Here is a 19,634-nt window from a genome sequence, read left to right as displayed (position 1 = left end):
CCAACTCGGTTTTCCTCAGGCCTTCACTCGGTTAAGGATCTTGCCACACGTAGAAGCCTGTGCAATAAAACTTGTTTAGCCAAGGGCCCAGTGTGTCGCGATGGTCTCCCTTGGCCGTTCCAATTCTGCAAGTACTTAGGTTGGGTGTTAACTAGGTTAGGTGGCCCTGCTTAGAAAACCAGCGTTTCCCCCTTTGGAAATCTGGATACTCGTGGCCTCGGAGTTGTTTCCGAATCCCTAAATATGCCCAGCTTCTACTCACTGCAGGCACACCTGGGGAGGAAACCAGTATGTTCCCCAGACAAACAGGGTGCTTGCGCATTCAGAGGGGAGCGAATCTGTGGCCCACGTTCGTTCTGGGAAATCGCAAGGTGGCCGCTAGCATCCGCGAACAAAAGCAGTCTTATCCCCTTTCGAAAGCTGGATTCTTGCGGCCTAGAACCTGTGTGCAAAAGTGTGGAATTGCCCAGCTCCTATTCACTGCAGGCACGCTTGCGAGGGAAACGAGTATTTTGCCCAGAGAAATCAGGTGCTTTCAATTCTTAGGGGGAGCTAATCCCACAGCCCTCGTTCGTTCTGGGAAACCACAAGACGACCACTAGTCTCATCGTAAGGACCAATCTTTCCCCCTGGCAAGCTCTGCGTGCAGCAGTTTCCATGAGGTCTTTGTCGTGGTTCAGCTTCAATGGAACACGAGTAGACCTTTCAGGTCTCCTAGGGCTCTGGCGTCCGCACCGTTGCCCGTGTAAATACACTGAGTACCCCAAGTGTCCTCTCTGCATGCTGATCAACAGACAGCCTTGTAGGCCCTTCGGAACACTTCTTGGCATGCAGAATCCAGGGCGACACACTGCTCCCTTCCTTGGAGAACCAGGTTGACACAGCTTACAAATACCTCGGGAATATATTCCCAGCCGGTCTAATGGGCTGGGCAACTTTGACTCAGTGCAGAAGAGTGACGTGCCATGAGAGACACCCTCTGCCCAGCGTTCCTTCTGGGAACTCATAGCTGCCGGCCCTCTACATCATGCAGGAATTGGATGTGACATCCAACCTGGTCAAAGACCACAATTCACCACATTACACTGGTAGGCCTCTGGAAGAGGCAGTGCCAAAAAGGCCTTCCTCAGGCCTTCTATTGGTTAGGGAACTTGCGACACTTAGACACCTGCTCATTAAAATTGATTCAGCAAAGGGCCCTGTGTGTCGCGTGTGTCTGCCTTCGCACCTCAAAGACTGCAGGTACTTATGTTGCCTGTTAACTAGCATAGGAGGCCCTGCGTAGAAAAGCAGTCTCTTCCCGTTTGGAAAGCTGCATCCTTGCGGCAACAGAGCTGTGTTCAAAACCCTGAAAAGGCCCAGCGTCTATTCAGTGCAGCAACGCCTTGGGAGGCAAACACTAATTTCCACAGAGGAACTGGGTGCTTGCAATCCTTGTGGGGAGCTAATCCTGCCACCCTCGTTCTTTCGGGGAAACCGCAAGGTGACCACTAGGCTCCCCGTAAGTTCCCCTTTTGCCAACGGGCATGTTGGGCATACAGCAGTTTCCATGAAGTGTTCGTCGTTGTGCTGCATACATGCAACTCGAGGATGCCTTTCAGGACGCAATGGGCTCTCGCGTCCGCACTGTGTCCCGTGCAACTACACTGAGTACGCCAAGTCTCCTCTCTGCCTGCTGAGCAACAGACAGCCGTGTAGGCCCTTCGGAACACTTCTTGGCCTGCAGAGTCCAACGCGACACACTGTTCTCTTCCTTCGAAACCTAGGTTGCCATAGCTTGCAAACAGCACTGGAACACAGTCCTACATGGTCTCATGTGCTGGGCCACTTGGACTCAGTTAGCAATAGTGACTTACACCAAGAGAAACCTTCTCCTCCGCCTTCCTTCTGGGAACTCAAACCTCCCCGCCCTCTACCTCAAGCAGGAAGTCGAGGTGAGATCCAACCTGAGCAAAGAGCACAATTCCTCACTTTACACTGGCAGGCCCTTGGAATATGCAGTGCCAACTCGGTTTTCCTCAGGCCTTCACTCGGTTAAGGATCTTGCCACACATAGAAGCCTGTGCAATAAAACTTGTTTAGCCAAGGGCCCAGTGTGTCGCGATGGTGTCCCTTTGCCGTTCCAATTCTGCAAGTACTTAGGTTGGGTGTTAACTAGGTTAGGTGGCCCTGCTTAGAAAACCAGCGTTTCCCCGTTTGGAAATCTGGATACTCGTGGCCTCGGAGTTGTTTCTGAATCCCTAAATATGCCCAGCTTCTACTCACTGCAGGCACACCTGGGGAGGAAACCAGTATGTTCCCCAGACAAACAGGGTGCTTGCGCATTCAGAGGGGAGCGAATCTGTGGCCCACGTTCGTTCTGGGAAATCGCAAGGTGACCGCTAGCATCCGCGAACAAAAGCAGTCTTATCCCCTTTCGAAAGCTGGATTCTTGCGGCCTAGAACCTGTGTGCAAAAGTGTGGAATTGCCCAGCTCCTATTCACTGCAGGCACGCTTGCGAGGGAAACGAGTATTTTGCCCAGAGAAATCAGGTGCTTTCAATTCTTAGGGGGAGCTAATCCCACAGCCCTCGTTCGTTCTGGGAAACCACAAGACGACCACTAGTCTCATCGTAAGGACCAATCTTTCCCCCTGGCAAGCTCTGCGTGCAGCAGTTTCCATGAGGTCTTTGTCGTGGTTCAGCTTCAATGGAACACGAGTAGACCTTTCAGGTCTCCTAGGGCTCTGGCATCCGCACCGTTGCCCGTGTAAATACACTGAGTACCCCAAGTGTCCTCTCTGCATGCTGATCAACAGACAGCCTTGTAGGCCCTTCGGAACACTTCTTGGCATGCAGAATCCAGGGCGACACACTGCTCCCTTCCTTGGAGAACCAGGTTGACACAGCTTACAAATACCTCGGGAATATATTCCCAGCCGGTCTAATGGGCTGGGCAACTTTGACTCAGTGCAGAAGAGTGACGTGCCATGAGAGACACCCTCTGCCCAGCGTTCCTTCTGGGAACTCATAGCTGCCGGCCCTCTACATCATGCAGGAATTGGATGTGACATCCAACCTGGTCAAAGACCACAATTCACCACATTACACTGGTAGGCCTCTGGAAGAGGCAGTGCCAAAAAGGCCTTCCTCAGGCCTTCTATTGGTTAGGGAACTTGTGACACTTAGACACCTGCTCATTAAAATTGATTCAGCAAAGGGCCCTGTGTGTCGCGTGTGTCTGCCTTCGCACCTCAAAGACTGCAGGTACTTATGTTGCCTGTTAACTAGCATAGGAGGCCCTGCGTAGAAAAGCAGTCTCTTCCCGTTTGGAAAGCTGCATCCTTGCGGCAACAGAGCTGTGTTCAAAACCCTGAAAAGGCCCAGCGTCTATTCAGTGCAGCAACGCCTTGGGAGGCAAACACTAATTTCCACAGAGGAACTGGGTGCTTGCAATCCTTGTGGGGAGCTAATCCTGCCACCCTCGTTCTTTCGGGGAAACCGCAAGGTGACCACTAGGCTCCCCGTAAGTTCCCCTTTTGCCAACGGGCATGTTGGGCATACAGCAGTTTCCATGAAGTGTTCGTCGTTGTGCTGCATACATGCAACTCGAGGATGCCTTTCAGGACGCAATGGGCTCTCGCGTCCGCACTGTGTCCCGTGCAACTACACTGAGTACGCCAAGTCTCCTCTCTGCCTGCTGAGCAACAGACAGCCGTGTAGGCCCTTCGGAACACTTCTTGGCCTGCAGAGTCCAACGCGACACACTGTTCTCTTCCTTCGAAAACTAGGTTGCCATAGCTTGCAAAGAGCACTGGAACACAGTCCTACACGGTCTCATGTGCTGGGCCACTTGGACTCAGTTAGCAATAGTGACTTACACCGAGAGAAACCTTCTCCTCCGCCTTCCTTCTGGGAACTCATACCTCCCCGCCCTCTACCTCAAGCAGGAAGTCGAGGTGAGATCCAACCTGAGCAAAGAGCACAATTCCTCACTTTACACTGGCAGGCCCTTGGAATATGCAGTGCCAACTCGGTTTTCCTCAGGCCTTCACTCGGTTAAGGATCTTGCCACACGTAGAAGCCTGTGCAATAAAACTTGTTTAGCCAAGGGCCCAGTGTGTCGCGATGGTCTCCCTTGGCCGTTCCAATTCTGCAAGTACTTAGGTTGGGTGTTAACTAGGTTAGGCGGCCCTGCTTAGAAAACCAGCGTTTCCCCCTTTGGAAATCTGGATACTCGTGGCCTCGGAGTTGTTTCTGAATCCCTAAATATGCCCAGCTTCTACTCACTGCAGGCACACCTGGGGAGGAATCCAGTATGTTCCCCAGACAAACAGGGTGCTTGCGCATTCAGAGGGGAGCGAATCTGTGGCCCACGTTCGTTCTGGGAAATCGCAAGGTGACCGCTAGCATCCGCGAACAAAAGCAGTCTTATCCCCTTTCGAAAGCTGGATTCTTGCGGCCTAGAACCTGTGTGCAAAAGTGTGGAATTGCCCAGCTCCTATTCACTGCAGGCACGCTTGCGAGGGAAACGAGTATTTTGCCCAGAGAAATCAGGTGCTTTCAATTCTTAGGGGGAGCTAATCCCACAGCCCTCGTTCGTTCTGGGAAACCACAAGACGACCACTAGTCTCATCGTAAGGACCAATCTTTCCCCCTGGCAAGCTCTGCGTGCAGCAGTTTCCATGAGGTCTTTGTCGTGGTTCAGCTTCAATGGAACACGAGTAGACCTTTCAGGTCTCCTAGGGCTCTGGCATCCGCACCGTTGCCCGTGTAAATACACTGAGTACCCCAAGTGTCCTCTCTGCATGCTGATCAACAGACAGCCTTGTAGGCCCTTCGGAACACTTCTTGGCATGCAGAATCCAGGGCGACACACTGCTCCCTTCCTTGGAGAACCAGGTTGACACAGCTTACAAATACCTCGGGAATATATTCCCAGCCGGTCTAATGGGCTGGGCAACTTTGACTCAGTGCAGAAGAGTGACGTGCCATGAGAGACACCCTCTGCCCAGCGTTCCTTCTGGGAACTCATAGCTGCCGGCCCTCTACATCATGCAGGAATTGGATGTGACATCCAACCTGGTCAAAGACCACAATTCACCACATTACACTGGTAGGCCTCTGGAAGAGGCAGTGCCAAAAAGGCCTTCCTCAGGCCTTCTATTGGTTAGGGAACTTGCGACACTTAGACACCTGCTCATTAAAATTGATTCAGCAAAGGGCCCTGTGTGTCGCGTGTGTCTGCCTTCGCACCTCAAAGACTGCAGGTACTTATGTTGCCTGTTAACTAGCATAGGAGGCCCTGCGTAGAAAAGCAGTCTCTTCCCGTTTGGAAAGCTGCATCCTTGCGGCAACAGAGCTGTGTTCAAAACCCTGAAAAGGCCCAGCGTCTATTCAGTGCAGCAACGCCTTGGGAGGCAAACACTAATTTCCACAGAGGAACTGGGTGCTTGCAATCCTTGTGGGGAGCTAATCCTGCCACCCTCGTTCTTTCGGGGAAACCGCAAGGTGACCACTAGGCTCCCCGTAAGTTCCCCTTTTGCCAACGGGCATGTTGGGCATACAGCAGTTTCCATGAAGTGTTCGTCGTTGTGCTGCATACATGCAACTCGAGGATGCCTTTCAGGACGCAATGGGCTCTCGCGTCCGCACTGTGTCCCGTGCAACTACACTGAGTACGCCAAGTCTCCTCTCTGCCTGCTGAGCAACAGACAGCCGTGTAGGCCCTTCGGAACACTTCTTGGCCTGCAGAGTCCAACGCGACACACTGTTCTCTTCCTTCGAAACCTAGGTTGCCATAGCTTGCAAACAGCACTGGAACACAGTCCTACACGGTCTCATGTGCTGGGCCACTTGGACTCAGTTAGCAATAGTGACTTACACCAAGAGAAACCTTCTCCTCCGCCTTCCTTCTGGGAACTCAAACCTCCCCGCCCTCTACCTCAAGCAGGAAGTCGAGGTGAGATCCAACCTGAGCAAAGAGCACAATTCCTCACTTTACACTGGCAGGCCCTTGGAATATGCAGTGCCAACTCGGTTTTCCTCAGGCCTTCACTCGGTTAAGGATCTTGCCACACATAGAAGCCTGTGCAATAAAACTTGTTTAGCCAAGGGCCCAGTGTGTCGCGATGGTGTCCCTTTGCCGTTCCAATTCTGCAAGTACTTAGGTTGGGTGTTAACTAGGTTAGGTGGCCCTGCTTAGAAAACCAGCGTTTCCCCGTTTGGAAATCTGGATACTCGTGGCCTCGGAGTTGTTTCTGAATCCCTAAATATGCCCAGCTTCTACTCACTGCAGGCACACCTGGGGAGGAAACCAGTATGTTCCCCAGACAAACAGGGTGCTTGCGCATTCAGAGGGGAGCGAATCTGTGGCCCACGTTCGTTCTGGGAAATCGCAAGGTGACCGCTAGCATCCGCGAACAAAAGCAGTCTTATCCCCTTTCGAAAGCTGGATTCTTGCGGCCTAGAACCTGTGTGCAAAAGTGTGGAATTGCCCAGCTCCTATTCACTGCAGGCACGCTTGCGAGGGAAACGAGTATTTTGCCCAGAGAAATCAGGTGCTTTCAATTCTTAGGGGGAGCTAATCCCACAGCCCTCGTTCGTTCTGGGAAACCACAAGACGACCACTAGTCTCATCGTAAGGACCAATCTTTCCCCCTGGCAAGCTCTGCGTGCAGCAGTTTCCATGAGGTCTTTGTCGTGGTTCAGCTTCAATGGAACACGAGTAGACCTTTCAGGTCTCCTAGGGCTCTGGCATCCGCACCGTTGCCCGTGTAAATACACTGAGTACCCCAAGTGTCCTCTCTGCATGCTGATCAACAGACAGCCTTGTAGGCCCTTCGGAACACTTCTTGGCATGCAGAATCCAGGGCGACACACTGCTCCCTTCCTTGGAGAACCAGGTTGACACAGCTTACAAATACCTCGGGAATATATTCCCAGCCGGTCTAATGGGCTGGGCAACTTTGACTCAGTGCAGAAGAGTGACGTGCCATGAGAGACACCCTCTGCCCAGCGTTCCTTCTGGGAACTCATAGCTGCCGGCCCTCTACATCATGCAGGAATTGGATGTGACATCCAACCTGGTCAAAGACCACAATTCACCACATTACACTGGTAGGCCTCTGGAAGAGGCAGTGCCAAAAAGGCCTTCCTCAGGCCTTCTATTGGTTAGGGAACTTGTGACACTTAGACACCTGCTCATTAAAATTGATTCAGCAAAGGGCCCTGTGTGTCGCGTGTGTCTGCCTTCGCACCTCAAAGACTGCAGGTACTTATGTTGCCTGTTAACTAGCATAGGAGGCCCTGCGTAGAAAAGCAGTCTCTTCCCGTTTGGAAAGCTGCATCCTTGCGGCAACAGAGCTGTGTTCAAAACCCTGAAAAGGCCCAGCGTCTATTCAGTGCAGCAACGCCTTGGGAGGCAAACACTAATTTCCACAGAGGAACTGGGTGCTTGCAATCCTTGTGGGGAGCTAATCCTGCCACCCTCGTTCTTTCGGGGAAACCGCAAGGTGACCACTAGGCTCCCCGTAAGTTCCCCTTTTGCCAACGGGCATGTTGGGCATACAGCAGTTTCCATGAAGTGTTCGTCGTTGTGCTGCATACATGCAACTCGAGGATGCCTTTCAGGACGCAATGGGCTCTCGCGTCCGCACTGTGTCCCGTGCAACTACACTGAGTACGCCAAGTCTCCTCTCTGCCTGCTGAGCAACAGACAGCCGTGTAGGCCCTTCGGAACACTTCTTGGCCTGCAGAGTCCAACGCGACACACTGTTCTCTTCCTTCGAAAACTAGGTTGCCATAGCTTGCAAAGAGCACTGGAACACAGTCCTACACGGTCTCATGTGCTGGGCCACTTGGACTCAGTTAGCAATAGTGACTTACACCGAGAGAAACCTTCTCCTCCGCCTTCCTTCTGGGAACTCATACCTCCCCGCCCTCTACCTCAAGCAGGAAGTCGAGGTGAGATCCAACCTGAGCAAAGAGCACAATTCCTCACTTTACACTGGCAGGCCCTTGGAATATGCAGTGCCAACTCGGTTTTCCTCAGGCCTTCACTCGGTTAAGGATCTTGCCACACGTAGAAGCCTGTGCAATAAAACTTGTTTAGCCAAGGGCCCAGTGTGTCGCGATGGTCTCCCTTGGCCGTTCCAATTCTGCAAGTACTTAGGTTGGGTGTTAACTAGGTTAGGCGGCCCTGCTTAGAAAACCAGCGTTTCCCCCTTTGGAAATCTGGATACTCGTGGCCTCGGAGTTGTTTCTGAATCACTAAATATGCCCAGCTTCTACTCACTGCAGGCACACCTGGGGAGGAATCCAGTATGTTCCCCAGACAAACAGGGTGCTTGCGCATTCAGAGGGGAGCGAATCTGTGGCCCACGTTCGTTCTGGGAAATCGCAAGGTGACCGCTAGCATCCGCGAACAAAAGCAGTCTTATCCCCTTTCGAAAGCTGGATTCTTGCGGCCTAGAACCTGTGTGCAAAAGTGTGGAATTGCCCAGCTCCTATTCACTGCAGGCACGCTTGCGAGGGAAACGAGTATTTTGCCCAGAGAAATCAGGTGCTTTCAATTCTTAGGGGGAGCTAATCCCACAGCCCTCGTTCGTTCTGGGAAACCACAAGACGACCACTAGTCTCATCGTAAGGACCAATCTTTCCCCCTGGCAAGCTCTGCGTGCAGCAGTTTCCATGAGGTCTTTGTCGTGGTTCAGCTTCAATGGAACACGAGTAGACCTTTCAGGTCTCCTAGGGCTCTGGCATCCGCACCGTTGCCCGTGTAAATACACTGAGTACCCCAAGTGTCCTCTCTGCATGCTGATCAACAGACAGCCTTGTAGGCCCTTCGGAACACTTCTTGGCATGCAGAATCCAGGGCGACACACTGCTCCCTTCCTTGGAGAACCAGGTTGACACAGCTTACAAATACCTCGGGAATATATTCCCAGCCGGTCTAATGGGCTGGGCAACTTTGACTCAGTGCAGAAGAGTGACGTGCCATGAGAGACACCCTCTGCCCAGCGTTCCTTCTGGGAACTCATAGCTGCCGGCCCTCTACATCATGCAGGAATTGGATGTGACATCCAACCTGGTCAAAGACCACAATTCACCACATTACACTGGTAGGCCTCTGGAAGAGGCAGTGCCAAAAAGGCCTTCCTCAGGCCTTCTATTGGTTAGGGAACTTGCGACACTTAGACACCTGCTCATTAAAATTGATTCAGCAAAGGGCCCTGTGTGTCGCGTGTGTCTGCCTTCGCACCTCAAAGACTGCAGGTACTTATGTTGCCTGTTAACTAGCATAGGAGGCCCTGCGTAGAAAAGCAGTCTCTTCCCGTTTGGAAAGCTGCATCCTTGCGGCAACAGAGCTGTGTTCAAAACCCTGAAAAGGCCCAGCGTCTATTCAGTGCAGCAACGCCTTGGGAGGCAAACACTAATTTCCACAGAGGAACTGGGTGCTTGCAATCCTTGTGGGGAGCTAATCCTGCCACCCTCGTTCTTTCGGGGAAACCGCAAGGTGACCACTAGGCTCCCCGTAAGTTCCCCTTTTGCCAACGGGCATGTTGGGCATACAGCAGTTTCCATGAAGTGTTCGTCGTTGTGCTGCATACATGCAACTCGAGGATGCCTTTCAGGACGCAATGGGCTCTCGCGTCCGCACTGTGTCCCGTGCAACTACACTGAGTACGCCAAGTCTCCTCTCTGCCTGCTGAGCAACAGACAGCCGTGTAGGCCCTTCGGAACACTTCTTGGCCTGCAGAGTCCAACGCGACACACTGTTCTCTTCCTTCGAAACCTAGGTTGCCATAGCTTGCAAACAGCACTGGAACACAGTCCTACACGGTCTCATGTGCTGGGCCACTTGGACTCAGTTAGCAATAGTGACTTACACCAAGAGAAACCTTCTCCTCCGCCTTCCTTCTGGGAACTCAAACCTCCCCGCCCTCTACCTCAAGCAGGAAGTCGAGGTGAGATCCAACCTGAGCAAAGAGCACAATTCCTCACTTTACACTGGCAGGCCCTTGGAATATGCAGTGCCAACTCGGTTTTCCTCAGGCCTTCACTCGGTTAAGGATCTTGCCACACATAGAAGCCTGTGCAATAAAACTTGTTTAGCCAAGGGCCCAGTGTGTCGCGATGGTGTCCCTTTGCCGTTCCAATTCTGCAAGTACTTAGGTTGGGTGTTAACTAGGTTAGGTGGCCCTGCTTAGAAAACCAGCGTTTCCCCGTTTGGAAATCTGGATACTCGTGGCCTCGGAGTTGTTTCTGAATCCCTAAATATGCCCAGCTTCTACTCACTGCAGGCACACCTGGGGAGGAAACCAGTATGTTCCCCAGACAAACAGGGTGCTTGCGCATTCAGAGGGGAGCGAATCTGTGGCCCACGTTCGTTCTGGGAAATCGCAAGGTGACCGCTAGCATCCGCGAACAAAAGCAGTCTTATCCCCTTTCGAAAGCTGGATTCTTGCGGCCTAGAACCTGTGTGCAAAAGTGTGGAATTGCCCAGCTCCTATTCACTGCAGGCACGCTTGCGAGGGAAACGAGTATTTTGCCCAGAGAAATCAGGTGCTTTCAATTCTTAGGGGGAGCTAATCCCACAGCCCTCGTTCGTTCTGGGAAACCACAAGACGACCACTAGTCTCATCGTAAGGACCAATCTTTCCCCCTGGCAAGCTCTGCGTGCAGCAGTTTCCATGAGGTCTTTGTCGTGGTTCAGCTTCAATGGAACACGAGTAGACCTTTCAGGTCTCCTAGGGCTCTGGCATCCGCACCGTTGCCCGTGTAAATACACTGAGTACCCCAAGTGTCCTCTCTGCATGCTGATCAACAGACAGCCTTGTAGGCCCTTCGGAACACTTCTTGGCATGCAGAATCCAGGGCGACACACTGCTCCCTTCCTTGGAGAACCAGGTTGACACAGCTTACAAATACCTCGGGAATATATTCCCAGCCGGTCTAATGGGCTGGGCAACTTTGACTCAGTGCAGAAGAGTGACGTGCCATGAGAGACACCCTCTGCCCAGCGTTCCTTCTGGGAACTCATAGCTGCCGGCCCTCTACATCATGCAGGAATTGGATGTGACATCCAACCTGGTCAAAGACCACAATTCACCACATTACACTGGTAGGCCTCTGGAAGAGGCAGTGCCAAAAAGGCCTTCCTCAGGCCTTCTATTGGTTAGGGAACTTGTGACACTTAGACACCTGCTCATTAAAATTGATTCAGCAAAGGGCCCTGTGTGTCGCGTGTGTCTGCCTTCGCACCTCAAAGACTGCAGGTACTTATGTTGCCTGTTAACTAGCATAGGAGGCCCTGCGTAGAAAAGCAGTCTCTTCCCGTTTGGAAAGCTGCATCCTTGCGGCAACAGAGCTGTGTTCAAAACCCTGAAAAGGCCCAGCGTCTATTCAGTGCAGCAACGCCTTGGGAGGCAAACACTAATTTCCACAGAGGAACTGGGTGCTTGCAATCCTTGTGGGGAGCTAATCCTGCCACCCTCGTTCTTTCGGGGAAACCGCAAGGTGACCACTAGGCTCCCCGTAAGTTCCCCTTTTGCCAACGGGCATGTTGGGCATACAGCAGTTTCCATGAAGTGTTCGTCGTTGTGCTGCATACATGCAACTCGAGGATGCCTTTCAGGACGCAATGGGCTCTCGCGTCCGCACTGTGTCCCGTGCAACTACACTGAGTACGCCAAGTCTCCTCTCTGCCTGCTGAGCAACAGACAGCCGTGTAGGCCCTTCGGAACACTTCTTGGCCTGCAGAGTCCAACGCGACACACTGTTCTCTTCCTTCGAAAACTAGGTTGCCATAGCTTGCAAAGAGCACTGGAACACAGTCCTACACGGTCTCATGTGCTGGGCCACTTGGACTCAGTTAGCAATAGTGACTTACACCGAGAGAAACCTTCTCCTCCGCCTTCCTTCTGGGAACTCATACCTCCCCGCCCTCTACCTCAAGCAGGAAGTCGAGGTGAGATCCAACCTGAGCAAAGAGCACAATTCCTCACTTTACACTGGCAGGCCCTTGGAATATGCAGTGCCAACTCGGTTTTCCTCAGGCCTTCACTCGGTTAAGGATCTTGCCACACGTAGAAGCCTGTGCAATAAAACTTGTTTAGCCAAGGGCCCAGTGTGTCGCGATGGTCTCCCTTGGCCGTTCCAATTCTGCAAGTACTTAGGTTGGGTGTTAACTAGGTTAGGCGGCCCTGCTTAGAAAACCAGCGTTTCCCCCTTTGGAAATCTGGATACTCGTGGCCTCGGAGTTGTTTCTGAATCACTAAATATGCCCAGCTTCTACTCACTGCAGGCACACCTGGGGAGGAATCCAGTATGTTCCCCAGACAAACAGGGTGCTTGCGCATTCAGAGGGGAGCGAATCTGTGGCCCACGTTCGTTCTGGGAAATCGCAAGGTGACCGCTAGCATCCGCGAACAAAAGCAGTCTTATCCCCTTTCGAAAGCTGGATTCTTGCGGCCTAGAACCTGTGTGCAAAAGTGTGGAATTGCCCAGCTCCTATTCACTGCAGGCACGCTTGCGAGGGAAACGAGTATTTTGCCCAGAGAAATCAGGTGCTTTCAATTCTTAGGGGGAGCTAATCCCACAGCCCTCGTTCGTTCTGGGAAACCACAAGACGACCACTAGTCTCATCGTAAGGACCAATCTTTCCCCCTGGCAAGCTCTGCGTGCAGCAGTTTCCATGAGGTCTTTGTCGTGGTTCAGCTTCAATGGAACACGAGTAGACCTTTCAGGTCTCCTAGGGCTCTGGCATCCGCACCGTTGCCCGTGTAAATACACTGAGTACCCCAAGTGTCCTCTCTGCATGCTGATCAACAGACAGCCTTGTAGGCCCTTCGGAACACTTCTTGGCATGCAGAATCCAGGGCGACACACTGCTCCCTTCCTTGGAGAACCAGGTTGACACAGCTTACAAATACCTCGGGAATATATTCCCAGCCGGTCTAATGGGCTGGGCAACTTTGACTCAGTGCAGAAGAGTGACGTGCCATGAGAGACACCCTCTGCCCAGCGTTCCTTCTGGGAACTCATAGCTGCCGGCCCTCTACATCATGCAGGAATTGGATGTGACATCCAACCTGGTCAAAGACCACAATTCACCACATTACACTGGTAGGCCTCTGGAAGAGGCAGTGCCAAAAAGGCCTTCCTCAGGCCTTCTATTGGTTAGGGAACTTGCGACACTTAGACACCTGCTCATTAAAATTGATTCAGCAAAGGGCCCTGTGTGTCGCGTGTGTCTGCCTTCGCACCTCAAAGACTGCAGGTACTTATGTTGCCTGTTAACTAGCATAGGAGGCCCTGCGTAGAAAAGCAGTCTCTTCCCGTTTGGAAAGCTGCATCCTTGCGGCAACAGAGCTGTGTTCAAAACCCTGAAAAGGCCCAGCGTCTATTCAGTGCAGCAACGCCTTGGGAGGCAAACACTAATTTCCACAGAGGAACTGGGTGCTTGCAATCCTTGTGGGGAGCTAATCCTGCCACCCTCGTTCTTTCGGGGAAACCGCAAGGTGACCACTAGGCTCCCCGTAAGTTCCCCTTTTGCCAAAGGGCATGTTGGGCATACAGCAGTTCCCATGAAGTGTTCGTCGTTGTGCTGCATACATGCAACTCGAGGATGCCTTTCAGGACGCAATGGGCTCTCGCGTCCGCACTGTGTCCCGTGCAACTACACTGAGTACGCCAAGTCTCCTCTCTGCCTGCTGAGCAACAGACAGCCGTGTAGGCCCTTCGGAACACTTCTTGGCCTGCAGAGTCCAACGCGACACACTGTTCTCTTCCTTCGAAACCTAGGTTGCCATAGCTTGCAAACAGCACTGGAACACAGTCCTACATGGTCTCATGTGCTGGGCCACTTGGACTCAGTTAGCAATAGTGACTTACACCAAGAGAAACCTTCTCCTCCGCCTTCCTTCTGGGAACTCAAACCTCCCCGCCCTCTACCTCAAGCAGGAAGTCGAGGTGAGATCCAACCTGAGCAAAGAGCACAATTCCTCACTTTACACTGGCAGGCCCTTGGAATATGCAGTGCCAACTCGGTTTTCCTCAGGCCTTCACTCGGTTAAGGATCTTGCCACACATAGAAGCCTGTGCAATAAAACTTGTTTAGCCAAGGGCCCAGTGTGTCGCGATGGTCTCCCTTGGCCGTTCCAATTCTGCAAGTACTTAGGTTGGGTGTTAACTAGGTTAGGTGGCCCTGCTTAGAAAACCAGCGTTTCCCCGTTTGGAAATCTGGATACTCGTGGCCTCGGAGTTGTTTCTGAATCCCTAAATATGCCCAGCTTCTACTCACTGCAGGCACACCTGGGGAGGAAACCAGTATGTTCCCCAGACAAACAGGGTGCTTGCGCATTCAGAGGGGAGCGAATCTGTGGCCCACGTTCGTTCTGGGAAATCGCAAGGTGACCGCTAGCATCCGCGAACAAAAGCAGTCTTATCCCCTTTCGAAAGCTGGATTCTTGCGGCCTAGAACCTGTGTGCAAAAGTGTGGAATTGCCCAGCTCCTATTCACTGCAGGCACGCTTGCGAGGGAAACGAGTATTTTGCCCAGAGAAATCAGGTGCTTTCAATTCTTAGGGGGAGCTAATCCCACAGCCCTCGTTCGTTCTGGGAAACCACAAGACGACCACTAGTCTCATCGTAAGGACCAATCTTTCCCCCTGGCAAGCTCTGCGTGCAGCAGTTTCCATGAGGTCTTTGTCGTGGTTCAGCTTCAATGGAACACGAGTAGACCTTTCAGGTCTCCTAGGGCTCTGGCATCCGCACCGTTGCCCGTGTAAATACACTGAGTACCCCAAGTGTCCTCTCTGCATGCTGATCAACAGACAGCCTTGTAGGCCCTTCGGAACACTTCTTGGCATGCAGAATCCAGGGCGACACACTGCTCCCTTCCTTGGAGAACCAGGTTGACACAGCTTACAAATACCTCGGGAATATATTCCCAGCCGGTCTAATGGGCTGGGCAACTTTGACTCAGTGCAGAAGAGTGACGTGCCATGAGAGACACCCTCTGCCCAGCGTTCCTTCTGGGAACTCATAGCTGCCGGCCCTCTACATCATGCAGGAATTGGATGTGACATCCAACCTGGTCAAAGACCACAATTCACCACATTACACTGGTAGGCCTCTGGAAGAGGCAGTGCCAAAAAGGCCTTCCTCAGGCCTTCTATTGGTTAGGGAACTTGTGACACTTAGACACCTGCTCATTAAAATTGATTCAGCAAAGGGCCCTGTGTGTCGCGTGTGTCTGCCTTCGCACCTCAAAGACTGCAGGTACTTATGTTGCCTGTTAACTAGCATAGGAGGCCCTGCGTAGAAAAGCAGTCTCTTCCCGTTTGGAAAGCTGCATCCTTGCGGCAACAGAGCTGTGTTCAAAACCCTGAAAAGGCCCAGCGTCTATTCAGTGCAGCAACGCCTTGGGAGGCAAACACTAATTTCCACAGAGGAACTGGGTGCTTGCAATCCTTGTGGGGAGCTAATCCTGCCACCCTCGTTCTTTCGGGGAAACCGCAAGGTGACCACTAGGCTCCCCGTAAGTTCCCCTTTTGCCAACGGGCATGTTGGGCATACAGCAGTCTCCATGAAGTGTTCGTCGTTGTGCTGCATACATGCAACTCGAGGATGCCTTTCAGGACGCAATGGGCTCTCGCGTCCGCACTGTGTCCCGTGCAACTACACTGAGTACGCCAAGTCTCCTCTCTGCCTGCTGAGCAACAGACAGCCGTGTAGGCCCTTCGGAACACTTCTTGGCCTGCAGAGTCCAACGCGACACACTGTTCTCTTCCTTCGAAACCTAGGTTGCCATAGCTTGCAAACAGCACTGGAACACAGTCCTACACGGTCTCATGTGCTGGGCCACTTGGACTCAGTTAGCAATAGTGACTTACACCGAGAGAAACCTTCTCCTCCGCCTTCCTTCTGGGAACTCAAACCTCCCCGCCCTCTACCTCAAGCAGGAAGTCGAGGTGAGATCCAACCTGAGCAAAGAGCACAATTCCTCACTTTACACTGGCAGGCCCTTGGAATATGCAGTGCCAACTCGGTTTTCCTCAGGCCTTCACTCGGTTAAGGATCTTGCCACACGTAGAAGCCTGTGCAATAAAACTTGTTTAGCCAAGGGCCCAGTGTGTCGCGATGGTCTCCCTTGGCCGTTCCAATTCTGCAAGTACTTAGGTTGGGTGTTAACTAGGTTAGGTGGCCCTGCTTAGAAAACCAGCGTTTCCCCGTTTGGAAATCTGGATACTCGTGGCCTCGGAGTTGTTTCTGAATCCCTAAATATGCCCAGCTTCTACTCACTGCAGGCACACCTGGGGAGGAAACCAGTATGTTCCCCAGACAAACAGGGTGCTTGCGCATTCAGAGGGGAGCGAATCTGTGGCCCACGTTCGTTCTGGGAAATCGCAAGGTGACCGCTAGCATCCGCGAACAAAAGCAGTCTTATCCCCTTTCGAAAGCTGGATTCTTGCGGCCTAGAACCTGTGTGCAAAAGTGTGGAATTGCCCAGCTCCTATTCACTGCAGGCACGCTTGCGAGGGAAACGAGTATTTTGCCCAGAGAAATCAGGTGCTTTCAATTCTTAGGGGGAGCTAATCCCACAGCCCTCGTTCGTTCTGGGAAACCACAAGACGACCACTAGTCTCATCGTAAGGACCAATCTTTCCCCCTGGCAAGCTCTGCGTGCAGCAGTTTCCATGAGGTCTTTGTCGTGGTTCAGCTTCAATGGAACACGAGTAGACCTTTCAGGTCTCCTAGGGCTCTGGCATCCGCACCGTTGCCCGTGTAAATACACTGAGTACCCCAAGTGTCCTCTCTGCATGCTGATCAACAGACAGCCTTGTAGGCCCTTCGGAACACTTCTTGGCATGCAGAATCCAGGGCGACACACTGCTCCCTTCCTTGGAGAACCAGGTTGACACAGCTTACAAATACCTCGGGAATATATTCCCAGCCGGTCTAATGGGCTGGGCAACTTTGACTCAGTGCAGAAGAGTGACGTGCCATGAGAGACACCCTCTGCCCAGCGTTCCTTCTGGGAACTCATAGCTGCCGGCCCTCTACATCATGCAGGAATTGGATGTGACATCCAACCTGGTCAAAGACCACAATTCACCACATTACACTGGTAGGCCTCTGGAAGAGGCAGTGCCAAAAAGGCCTTCCTCAGGCCTTCTATTGGTTAGGGAACTTGCGACACTTAGACACCTGCTCATTAAAATTGATTCAGCAAAGGGCCCTGTGTGTCGCGTGTGTCTGCCTTCGCACCTCAAAGACTGCAGGTACTTATGTTGCCTGTTAACTAGCATAGGAGGCCCTGCGTAGAAAAGCAGTCTCTTCCCGTTTGGAAAGCTGCATCCTTGCGGCAACAGAGCTGTGTTCAAAACCCTGAAAAGGCCCAGCGTCTATTCAGTGCAGCAACGCCTTGGGAGGCAAACACTAATTTCCACAGAGGAACTGGGTGCTTGCAATCCTTGTGGGGAGCTAATCCTGCCACCCTCGTTCTTTCGGGGAAACCGCAAGGTGACCACTAGGCTCCCCGTAAGTTCCCCTTTTGCCAACGGGCATGTTGGGCATACAGCAGTTTCCATGAAGTGTTCGTCGTTGTGCTGCATACATGCAACTCGAGGATGCCTTTCAGGACGCAATGGGCTCTCGCGTCCGCACTGTGTCCCGTGCAACTACACTGAGTACGCCAAGTCTCCTCTCTGCCTGCTGAGCAACAGACAGCCGTGTAGGCCCTTCGGAACACTTCTTGGCCTGCAGAGTCCAACGCGACACACTGTTCTCTTCCTTCGAAAACTAGGTTGCCATAGCTTGCAAAGAGCACTGGAACACAGTCCTACACGGTCTCATGTGCTGGGCCACTTGGACTCAGTTAGCAATAGTGACTTACACCGAGAGAAACCTTCTCCTCCGCCTTCCTTCTGGGAACTCATACCTCCCCGCCCTCTACCTCAAGCAGGAAGTCGAGGTGAGATCCAACCTGAGCAAAGAGCACAATTCCTCACTTTACACTGGCAGGCCCTTGGAATATGCAGTGCCAACTCGGTTTTCCTCAGGCCTTCACTCGGTTAAGGATCTTGCCACACGTAGAAGCCTGTGCAATAAAACTTGTTTAGCCAAGGGCCCAGTGTGTCGCGATGGTCTCCCTTGGCCGTTCCAATTCTGCAAGTACTTAGGTTGGGTGTTAACTAGGTTAGGCGGCCCTGCTTAGAAAACCAGCGTTTCCCCCTTTGGAAATCTGGATACTCGTGGCCTCGGAGTTGTTTCTGAATCCCTAAATATGCCCAGCTTCTACTCACTGCAGGCACACCTGGGGAGGAATCCAGTATGTTCCCCAGACAAACAGGGTGCTTGCGCATTCAGAGGGGAGCGAATCTGTGGCCCACGTTCGTTCTGGGAAATCGCAAGGTGACCGCTAGCATCCGCGAACAAAAGCAGTCTTATCCCCTTTCGAAAGCTGGATTCTTGCGGCCTAGAACCTGTGTGCAAAAGTGTGGAATTGCCCAGCTCCTATTCACTGCAGGCACGCTTGCGAGGGAAACGAGTATTTTGCCCAGAGAAATCAGGTGCTTTCAATTCTTAGGGGGAGCTAATCCCACAGCCCTCGTTCGTTCTGGGAAACCACAAGACGACCACTAGTCTCATCGTAAGGACCAATCTTTCCCCCTGGCAAGCTCTGCGTGCAGCAGTTTCCATGAGGTCTTTGTCGTGGTTCAGCTTCAATGGAACACGAGTAGACCTTTCAGGTCTCCTAGGGCTCTGGCATCCGCACCGTTGCCCGTGTAAATACACTGAGTACCCCAAGTGTCCTCTCTGCATGCTGATCAACAGACAGCCTTGTAGGCCCTTCGGAACACTTCTTGGCATGCAGAATCCAGGGCGACACACTGCTCCCTTCCTTGGAGAACCAGGTTGACACAGCTTACAAATACCTCGGGAATATATTCCCAGCCGGTCTAATGGGCTGGGCAACTTTGACTCAGTGCAGAAGAGTGACGTGCCATGAGAGACACCCTCTGCCCAGCGTTCCTTCTGGGAACTCATAGCTGCCGGCCCTCTACATCATGCAGGAATTGGATGTGACATCCAACCTGGTCAAAGACCACAATTCACCACATTACACTGGTAGGCCTCTGGAAGAGGCAGTGCCAAAAAGGCCTTCCTCAGGCCTTCTATTGGTTAGGGAACTTGCGACACTTAGACACCTGCTCATTAAAATTGATTCAGCAAAGGGCCCTGTGTGTCGCGTGTGTCTGCCTTCGCACCTCAAAGACTGCAGGTACTTATGTTGCCTGTTAACTAGCATAGGAGGCCCTGCGTAGAAAAGCAGTCTCTTCCCGTTTGGAAAGCTGCATCCTTGCGGCAACAGAGCTGTGTTCAAAACCCTGAAAAGGCCCAGCGTCTATTCAGTGCAGCAACGCCTTGGGAGGCAAACACTAATTTCCACAGAGGAACTGGGTGCTTGCAATCCTTGTGGGGAGCTAATCCTGCCACCCTCGTTCTTTCGGGGAAACCGCAAGGTGACCACTAGGCTCCCCGTAAGTTCCCCTTTTGCCAACGGGCATGTTGGGCATACAGCAGTTTCCATGAAGTGTTCGTCGTTGTGCTGCATACATGCAACTCGAGGATGCCTTTCAGGACGCA

The sequence above is a fragment of the Balaenoptera ricei genome, chromosome 7 (assembly GCF_028023285.1).
Source record: "Balaenoptera ricei isolate mBalRic1 chromosome 7, mBalRic1.hap2, whole genome shotgun sequence".
Lineage (NCBI taxonomy): Eukaryota > Metazoa > Chordata > Mammalia > Artiodactyla > Balaenopteridae > Balaenoptera > Balaenoptera ricei.
This window is presented reverse-complemented; position numbering follows the sequence as displayed.